Consider the following 8844-nt stretch of genomic DNA (forward strand, 5'->3'; position numbering starts at 1 on the left):
ATCCTAACTCCTTAGCACTTTGTGTTTATTAAAGTTTACTGCCTTATTCACAACAGATTGTACCCTAAGTCTCAAAACTGCATTTGGTTGGTTGCAAATTGCTGCTTTTGAGAGACCTGTTAATCATCCATAAAACCAGAAGGTCTGGTTTGGGCTTCCATGGTGGCTTAGATGGTAAAGAATCTGCCTGCAATGCAAGAGACTGGGGTTCATTCCCTGGGTTGGGAAGATCTCCTGGAGAAGGGAATAGCTACTCATTCCAGTATTCTTGCCTGGAGAATCCCATGGACAGAGGAGCCTAGGGTTGCAAAGAGTTGGGCATGACTTGATGACTAGCACTGGTTTGGTGATTTCTAAGGTAGCTTTAACATTCTATGTTTTCCTCACATTGTGCCTCAAAGTCCCAGATCGTACTGGTCATGGATGACCAGATCGCTTCTGAAAGACCTGGTGTTGTGGGTGGAGTTGGGTACCCAAATACAGGTTCAAGTCCCCCAGTTCCTGTGAACATATTCTTACTTAGAAATAGTGATTATTCAGATGTAGTCAAGTTAAGATGATGTCATCCTGGGTTGGGGTGGAAGGTAATGGTAAGAAAAGGGAGACTTGGACTCGGGCGCAGACAAGGGAGAAAACACCATGAGGCAGTGGAGGCAGGGATCAGAGTGAAACATCCACAGTCCAAGCCACACCAAGGATCGCTGGTGACATCCAGAGGCCAGGATAGAGGCCTTGAACAGATTCCCTCGGGCCCTCCAGAAGGAGCCGACCCTCCTGCTACCTTAGTTCCAGACTTCTGGGCCCCAGAACTATGAGGCAATTCGTTTCTGCTGCTTTCAGCCATCCAGTTTGTGGTCATTTGTTACGGCAGCTCGAGGAAACGGATACACCTGACAAACGTGAGCTTTAGTTGGTCCTGACTGATGTTTAAAGTTTGGTGTTCTGCCATCCCTTTTATGTGCTCTGAGACAGGATGGGTCCCCAGCGGGCATGTGTACTTGGCCTGTGGGGCTGCTCCTCCTGATCTCTCCCCATGGGAAGCTTGTAGTCTGGCCTTTCTAAGGGACATTAAGTCCCCTACGTATGAACCTTCAAGTTATGAACTTTCAAAGATGCGAACCTGCATTCACATGTCCATTCATGTAGGTTAGTTCACGTGTCTCGCACACATTGTCACGTGCGTGGTGCCTCTTTGATGGCTGTGGTTTTGTGTACTTTCCTGTACAGTACTATGTAGAGTATAGTAATACGGTACCTTTTATTCCAAGCCCAGGATGGCTGGAAGCAAGTGTAAAAGCAGCAGTGATGTAGGTGGTACTGCACTGTAAGATTAAAAATGTTTTATTTTTGTGTTTGTTATGTATTTGTATGAAAAGTATTATAAACTTATTTCAATATAGTACCATATAGCCCTCTTTGCTAGTTGGGTACCTAGGCTAACTTTGTTGAACTTATGAACAAATTGGACTTACAAACGTGCTCTCAGAATGGAGCTTGTTTGTATGCAGAAGACTTGCTGTACTTGTTTTTTGGTTTTCCTGGCAGTTGGTTCCCATAGATTCTCTTGACCAGCTCCTGCTGTGGTCTTTCTGCATAGTGACTTCAAACCTAAACTAGAACTGAGAAGAGATTTTAGAAATCACTTCTTGGCTTCCTTTAGCTAATATAATTTTAATTTATAATTTTCATGTCAGGGTGATCACCAGGAAATTTTTTCAAAAGACATTATCCAACAATTTCATGACAGTGTCATTTTATGCTGATGGGGTAATTTGTCCCTTTAGAGAGAGCTATTTCTTGAGTAATTATTTTGGGCGCTAAGTGACAGGCTCAGACTATTTTCGGCCTCTGTGGCCTTGTCTCATGACATGCGTTTACCTTAAGGATAACGCGGGTGGCAGGTCTTGCCCGTGACTCATTCCTCTTCCAGCAGCTTACTGCACCATTCGTGTCTTGAGCAGACAGAAGCATGTGACGGGGCAGGCTTGGAAGACTTGCTACCAATGTGATTTTTATGTAAGACTGGCATAAACGATTGTCCTTGTTCCTTACTAAGCATCTTTTCCCTCAGACCAGACTTCTTGGTGACAGCCCAGGAAATTCACTAGATGTGAAGAAATATGTAATAGCCAAGTATTCCATTTGGTAGTTTTATAAAAGTTTTCCAATTTGAGGCTGCCTCATAAAGTAATATAGGTTTATATAAAGTCATCTTCACTTATGTTTCCTAAAATGTAGACTTAACCAACTATATATTAATTTGTACCAAAAAGAGTACTTTGAATATGGACTATTTAAACTTATTTAAAAATATTTAGAGAAACCCTTCAAATGCTTGTAACACATTTTCAGGGTAATGACATATGCAATGAAATAATGTTCAAATCTTCCAGCTCCTACCTTGTCCCTACCTTCACCTCAAGTGACAAACATTAATGACTGTTGTGTATCCCATTTCACCTTTCCACGGTCTGGATTGTAATTTCAGATTTTCTACAGATTCTCTGTTTCAATCCGCAGCTAAAGTACCTAGGTTTTCCAGTACTTAAGAGATGGAAATGCTATTTTAGTAATACTGCTTTTTGAATATACAAAGCTCTATGAAGATGAGGGGAAAGTGTCCATTGCCTGTTGTGCCCAAGAAGAGTGTGAATGTTCAGATTTATGAGATGATTCTTACTATCTATGTTTTATATATGCTGCTGCTGCTAAGTCACTTCAGTCGTGTCCGACTCTGTGCGACCCCAGAGACGGCGGCCCACCAGGCTTCCCTGTCCCTGGGATTCTCCAAGCAAGAACACTGGAGTGGGTTGCCATTTCCTTCTCCAATGCATGAAAGTGAAAAGTGAAAGTGAAGTCGCTCAGTCGTGTCCGACTCTAGCGACCCCATGGACTGTAGCCCACCAGGTTCCTCCATCCATGGGATTTTCCAGGCAAAAGTACTGGAGTGGGATGCCATTGTCTTCTCCGGTTTCATATATGAATAAATTGAAATTCAGTTAAGTTCACTTACTTGCTCCCAAGTATTTAAACCAGCAGCAAAATAGGATGATTGCCCTGTTCTGAAGGCCCACTGATTTCAGATCAAGAATTTGAGAATCTGCTCTTACAAAAATGTGGGGGCAAAATCATAGAGGGTAATGCAATCCTTCTAATTAATGGATTTAAATGGTTTTGGCCTATCCACAGTGTAATTACTTTACTGGCTATTAGCTACAAACTTTTTTACTCCTCAGTGGTTTTTCAAATGTGAACAAAACCTCAAGCCAAAAAGCCTAAAGCAAAACACACTGTTTTTTTCCTGATAATGACATTTTCCAGACGCGATTTTTCCTGCTGTCAGAGTGTGATAAAAGACTTGGGTTTATAACTTGACCTAAGCCTTACCTTGGTCTTGCCCAGCAGAAATATGTTTCACTAAGTGAGTAACAGATCCTAATGCAGAAAGGGAAAGTCAAGTGAATCCCCAAAGTCAGTATTTTGTTCCCATAATCTGCAGGTGTTTAAGAACCACAAAAATCAGTTTAACACAATTTCCCCATTTTCCTCTGTTCAGCTTCTGAGATGGCAACTGCTGGTTTCAAACTCTCCGGAGAGTTCATCTTTCAGGGCTGTCGAGAATTTTAGGGCTACAAAGAGAGAAGCCTGAAGATAGAGCTTATTGATTCATTACTGCATTCATATAAAACACTCATGGAATTTTGAATAGCAGGAAATATAAGAATAATGTTTCTCACATTCAAAAACTAAGAATTTGTATATGATGAAAAGAATATCTAATATTAATATGGTACTTTTCAGTTCAAACGGTGCTTTATTTCATTCCTACAATAATCCTATAGGATAGTTGAGCTGTTCAGCTACGATGGCACTCAGCACACACACACATACCCAAACATAAACATACATGTTCAGTTTTCTCTCATATATAAGTGCCCCAACACTACCATCTCCTCAAACTGTTCCCTCTTATCTCACACCTTATTAATTTCTGCTTTTAAGTAATTTTTAAAAATTTTATTTTTGGCTGTGCTGGGTCTTCATTGATGCACGCTGGCCTTCTCTGCTTGTGGTGAGCAGGGGTTACTCTCTAATTGTGGGGCGTGGACTTCTCATGGGGTGGCTTCTCTTGTAAGGCCAGGCTCTAGAGCATGGACTCAGTAGTTGTGGCTCACAGGCTTAGTTGCCCCAAGGCATGTGGGGCCTCCTGGACCAGGGATGGAACCGGTGTCCCTGCATTGCAAGATGGATTCCTAACCAGTAGACCACCTGCAGAGCCCTTTATTAATTTCCAAAATTCTTAAAAAGGTAACAAAAATGTTCCCGTGACAGCCTTCAACTCCTTACTGCCAGTCCATGAAATCTGTTTAATCTTTATCATTATAGAAAAGCTCTTAGTTACGAATGACTTTCTTAGTGCCAAATCCAGTATATTTTTCTCGTACTTAGAGTCCAAAGCTCTTTGTAGTTTTAGATTCTGTGGATCAACTCCACCTTTTCTCTGTCTTGTCTTTTAAATGTTCCTCACCATGGCTTCTGTGGCAATATTATTTTCTTCCCACTTCTGCGGCAAAGCCTTCTCTATGTCTTTACTGGTTCCTGCTTCCTTTCTCCTGGAAAATGTGTGCATTCCCTAAGGCTCTGCCCGCGACCCACTTATTTTCAGCTTCTCCCCTCACAGCCTCAGGCCTACTGAGCAATGATTTTACCCGTTTCCTTTCATCGTCCTCCAGCATTTTCTACAACAGCCATCATGTTGCACCCTGACCCCTCCCTTCTCAGGGGATGATCATGACCCTCCTGTAAGGAGAAAGCAGGGCTGGGAAAGCAGGGTGTGAAGCCTTTTGGCTTTCTGTCCACATTTTGCTGACCTCCACATGCACTCACTCTTACCTCCTCTCCTCTGGTTTATGAGGAAGAGAATGCCTCTTCCTGTCCAAAACCAATCCTCAATCATGATCCTACCCACACTGTCCTTTTTAGGAATAGAACCTAGTTGTATTGATTACTTCCTCTCTCTCTGACATTTTCAACTGCTTCCTCTTTATGGTTTGGAGCCCATGCACATGTTCATGTGTGTGTGCTAAGTCCCTTCAGTCATGTCCAGCTCTTTGCAACCCCATGGACCATAGCCTGCCAGGCCCCTCTGTCTGTACGATTTTTTTAGGCAAGAATACTGGACATGCCCTCCTCCAGGGGATCTTCCTGACCCAGTTTGATGCCAGGGATCAAACTGGCATCTCCTGCACTGCTGGCAGATTCTTTACTGCTGAGCCACAAGGGAAGCCCACACGCAAGTTAAGGTCTCTCCAATCCTTAGAAGTGTTGGGCTCTACCCAGGGCCCTACCAACCTATCTTTCTCTTTCCCAGCAGGGCCAAACATCAATAAGTAGCATCTAGATGTTCTTCTATTTCCTCTCTTTTGCTTCCGTTCCAGCTTTAATGTCAGTTTTCTGCCCTTACTGAGGTTTTCAGGGACATTTCGTTGCCTCACCATCACCAGGAATTTAATTTATCAGCAGCAATTGACACTGCTCACCACACCCCCTTTTTTGAGACTTTGCCCTCTTCGTTTCCATGAGGCGGTTCTCCTGTTCTCTGATTATTCTTTGTTTCTTTTGAACTCTCCTCCTCCTTTCTTATTCCTCAAATTATTTCTCTTCTCCTTTCCCACTTCCTTTGGTCCTCCTCCTCCTCCCTTTTTTCTTTTCCCCCGTTGATTCTCTCTTTTCAACTACAAGTTTAAGTCACATTTTTACACCATGGTACAAATGACTAACACTGTTCATAAGCCAGACACCTCTGATGGGAATGCCCATGTCACTGGCCTCAGTATCTTCTCTCTTGCTCATATATTAACATGTATTAGAAGGCAGGTGAGTGAGAGTGGTTGTTATTGAGATCACCTTGCATCAGTTTTAATTTCTGAAAAAGTGAATAATTTGCAAACTTCAGTACTTTAACCTTTATCAGTGATAGACTGCTGGAAACATACCTCATACTTCATTGGAACATGTTAGTGTATCATGACAACTTGACTGGAAAAGGCTACTATGTTAGGGATTCAAATGATTTTGAATTAATTTAGATTTAATACTAGTGATCTTAAGAGCTACTTCCTAGAAAATTTTGAACCCAAAAAATTATTTCCCCCCAAAGACTTCTGAATTTACCTACCTATTTATTTTGCCAGTAAGTAAAATTCTTGTTCTATAAGCATACTGGATTGGAGGGGCCCTATTCTCAAATTCTTAGAATTGAGCAGTGAGAAAAATCATTTGGGGGGGCTGTTAATGGTTTTAGGTATTAAAGAGTCCTATATTACCAAGAACAGCTTCTAAGGAAACTAAGATATCATTCAAGTATTAAAGAGATCCCTTCAAGGATAAGGTCCCTGAGAAAGTTTCTGGAACCTGGAAAGAATGAACTGAATGGAATGGCACACATTACCTTGGGGTGCTCTGATAAGTTACAGTATCCTGAAACTTTGACAGGAAAAGATTAGCGATTTATGTGAATCAGGGCAGCTTAAGTTCTGAAACATCATATATCTTCTCACAGTGGCTTTTAAGATAACTTTGAATTTCATGACTTTAGTGAACTTATTTGCAGGGCAGAAATAGAGACACTGACATAGAGAACAAATTTAAGGACACAGTGGGGGAAGAAGAGGGTGGGATGAATTGACAAGAGTAGCACTGACATATATACACTATCGACTGTAAAATAGATCGATAGTGGGAAGCTGCTGTATAGCACAGCAAGTTCAGCTTGATGCTCTGTGATGACCTAGAGGGTTGGGATTGGGGGTGGGCGTGGGAGGGAGGCTTAAGAGGGAGGGGATATATGTATACCTATAGCTAATTCATATTGTTGTACAGAAGAAACCAACACAACACTGTAAAGTAATTTAGTTCAGTTCAGTCAGTTATGTCTGACTCTTTGCAACTGCATGGACTGCAGCATGCCAGGCTTCCCTGTCCATCACCAACTCCCGGAGCTTACTCAAACTCACGTCTACTGAGTTAGTGATGCCATCCAACCATCTCATTCTCTGTCATCCCCTTCTCCTCCTGCCTTCCATCTTTCCCAGCATCAGGGTCTTTTCCAATGAGTGAGTCCTTTGCATCAAGGTGGCCAAAGTATTGGAGCCCCAGATTCAGCATCAGTCCTTCCAATGAATATTCAGAACTAATTTACTTTAGGGTGGACTGATTGGATCTCCTTGAAGTCCAAGGGACTCTCAAGAGTCTTCTCCAACACCACAGTTCAAAAGCATCAATTCTTGGGCACTCAGATTTCTTTATGGTCCAACTCTCACATCCATACATGACTACTGGAAAAACCATAGCTTTGGCTAGACGGACCTATGTTGGCAAAGTAGTGTCTCTGCTTTTTAATATGCTGTCTAGGTTAGCCATAACGTTTCTTCCAAGGAACAAGCATCTTTTAATTTCATGCAGTCACCATTTGCAGTGATTTTGGAGCCTGAGAAAATAAAGTCTCTCATTGTTTCCATTGTTTCCCCATCTATTTGCCATGAAGTGATGGGACCAGATACCATGATCTTTGTTTTTTGAATATTGAGTTTTAAGCCAACTTTTTCACTCTCTTTCACTTTCATCAAGAGGCTTTTGGTTCCTCCGCTTTCAGCTTATAAGGATGGTGTCATCTGCATATCTGAGGTTATTTATATTTCTCCCGGCAATCTTGATTCCAGCTTGTGCTTCATCCAGCCCAGCGTTTCTCATGATGTACTCTGCATTTAAGTTAAATAAGAAGGGTGACAATATACAGCCTTGACGTACTCCTTTTCCTATTTGGAACCAGTCCGTTGTTCCATGTTTGTTTCTAAGTTGCTTCTTGACCTGCGTACAGATTTCTCAGGAGGCAGGTCAGGTGGTCTGGTATTCCCATCTCTTTCAGAATTTTCCACAGTTTATTGTGATCCATAAAGTCAAAAGCTTTAGAATGAATGAAGCAGAAATAGATGTTTTTCTGGAATTCTCTTGCTTTTCCTATGATCCAACAGATGTTGGCAACTTGATCTGTGGTTCCACTGCCTTTTCTAAATCCAGCTTGAACATCTGCAAGTTCTTGGTTCACATACTATTGAAGCCTAGCTTGGAGAATTATGAGTATTATTTTGCTAGCGTGTGAGATGAGTGCAGTTGTGTGGTAGTTTGCACATTCTTTGGCATTACCTTTCTTTGGGATTGGAATGAAAACTGACCTTTTCCAGTCCTGTGGCCACTGCTGAGTTTTCCAAATTTGCTGGCATATTGAGTGCAGCACTTTCACAGCATCATCTTTTAGGATTTGAAATAGCTCAACTGGAATTCCAACACCTCCACTAGCTTTATTTGCAGTGATGCTTCCTAAGGCCCACTTGACTTTGCATTCCAGGATGTCTGGCTCTAGGTGACTGATCACATCATTGTGGTTACCTGGGTCATGAAGATCTTTTTTGTACAGTTCTTCTATGTATTGTTGCCACCTCTTCTTAATATCTTCTGCTTCTGTTAGGTCCATACCATCTCTGTCCTTTATTGTGCCCATCTTTGCATGAAATGTTCTCTTGGTATCTTATCCTCCAATTAAAAATACAATCAGTGGAGGGATAATGTTCTCTAGAGATTTATAGCAAGCATGTACTTTTATTTTTATAATGATTTGAAGTAAACACCCCAGTCACAGTGAACTATTAAATCTGCTTTGCCTTTAATAATTAAGGCTCTGAAGGTCAAAATCTAACTTAAAAATTTACATTGACCCAATTCATATTTATTAATGTTACCTTTTCCCCTTATAGCTATCCCTATCTACTTCTATTTTTGGCTTAT

This window comes from Bubalus kerabau, chromosome 5, assembly GCF_029407905.1.
Source record: "Bubalus kerabau isolate K-KA32 ecotype Philippines breed swamp buffalo chromosome 5, PCC_UOA_SB_1v2, whole genome shotgun sequence".
In the NCBI taxonomy this organism is placed as follows: domain Eukaryota; kingdom Metazoa; phylum Chordata; class Mammalia; order Artiodactyla; family Bovidae; genus Bubalus; species Bubalus kerabau.